Source organism: Ranitomeya variabilis, chromosome 5 (genome assembly GCF_051348905.1).
Source record: "Ranitomeya variabilis isolate aRanVar5 chromosome 5, aRanVar5.hap1, whole genome shotgun sequence".
Lineage (NCBI taxonomy): Eukaryota > Metazoa > Chordata > Amphibia > Anura > Dendrobatidae > Ranitomeya > Ranitomeya variabilis.
In genome coordinates, this window is record NC_135236.1 from 519735732 (window position 1) to 519737286 (window position 1555).

A 1555-nucleotide genomic window follows, 5' to 3' on the forward strand; every position below is an offset into this window, starting at 1 on the left:
GCATACTCGTTGGCGACGTCACTGGCACAGGGCCCCTCATAGTACGGCGGTGTGTTTGACGGCGGGTGGTGCCTCCCACTGGCAGAGGCACTTTTGCGTACTATGAGGGGCCCTGTGCCAGTGACGTTGCCAATGAGTATGCCCCCCTCACCTGATGAAGTAAACTTTCATCTGCACCTTCCTCTTTGTCCCCGTGTAAGGTGGTATAGTATGCAGGAAGGGGAACCTGACTTTCAGCAGGGTCAGATTCTGGCTGTGTAGAGTGCAAGGGGAATGTAGTGGTCTGGGTCAATGTACCAGCAGACTCATCTAGCAGTGGCTGGGCAATGGGCAGGATGAGGAGGAAACACAGTTAGGCCCAAATAATAAAGTAGGCTAAATGCAGTTCAAATGTGGTAACAGGACTAAACAGGCAGCATTGCTTTGTTCAGTGGAGGAAAACTGTAATGAGTGTCAGACACAGTTAGTAGGCCCAAATAATAAAGTGGGCTAAATGCAGTTCAAATGTGGTAACAGGACTAAACAGGCAGCATTGCTTTGTTCAGTGGAGGAAAACTGTAATGAGTGTCAGACACAGTTAGTAGGCCCAAATAATAAAGTGGGCTAAATGCAGTTCAAATGTGGTAACAGGACTAAACAGGTGGCATTGCTTTGTTCAGTGGAGGAAAACTGTAATGAGTGGCAGACACAGTTAGTAGGCCCAAATAATAAAGTAGGCTAAATGCAGTTCAAATGTGGTAACAGGACTAAACAGGCGGCATTGCTTTGTTCAGTGGAGGAAAACTGTAATGAGTGGCAGACACAGTTAGTAGGCCCAAGTAATAAAGTGGGCTAAATGCAGTTCAAATGTGGCAACAGAACTAAACAGGCGGCATTGCTTTGTTCAGTGGAGGAAAACTGTAATGAGTGGCAGACACAGTTAGTAGGCTCAAATAATAAAGTGGGCTAAATGTCTGCCAAAAAATTGTTGATAAATAAACAGGTGGCATAGCTAGGTACAGGGGTGGGGTCCTCTGCTGAGTAGCAGACCGTGGTAGTAGGCGCAAAGTATTAACTGGTCTAAATGGAGGCCAGGGCCCCTGTATATTTTAATTATCATCTATCATTTCAACAAATTTGTATTGGCAGTGCCATTGAAGGATTTAACAGCACAGACTACACAGTGGTGGAGCAGGGAGAGGTAAGTATTGCAAGTGGTAGAGCACTGTTCGAGCTGGGGGGGAACACTCTCTCGTGGGCGGCGGTACTGGCACAGGGCCCCTCATATTACGACGGCGTGTCTGACGTTGGTTGTGCACCACCACCGTCAGAGACACTTCATTGTACTATGAGGGACCCTGTGCCAGTGCCGTCACCCAAGAGTGGGCCCACCCACCTATCCAGGCAAACGGCACTCGCACGGGTGCTTGCGCCAGGTGGTGACCACGGCCCTGTGCGGGGAGTCAGCCCATTTAGGGAGGTATAAAAATCGCCTATGGTGGACATTCAGCAGCTGCAAATGGAGGAATTGGAGAAGTCAGTAAGAGGAGGCCAAAAGCAAGACACGGGCTCTTCC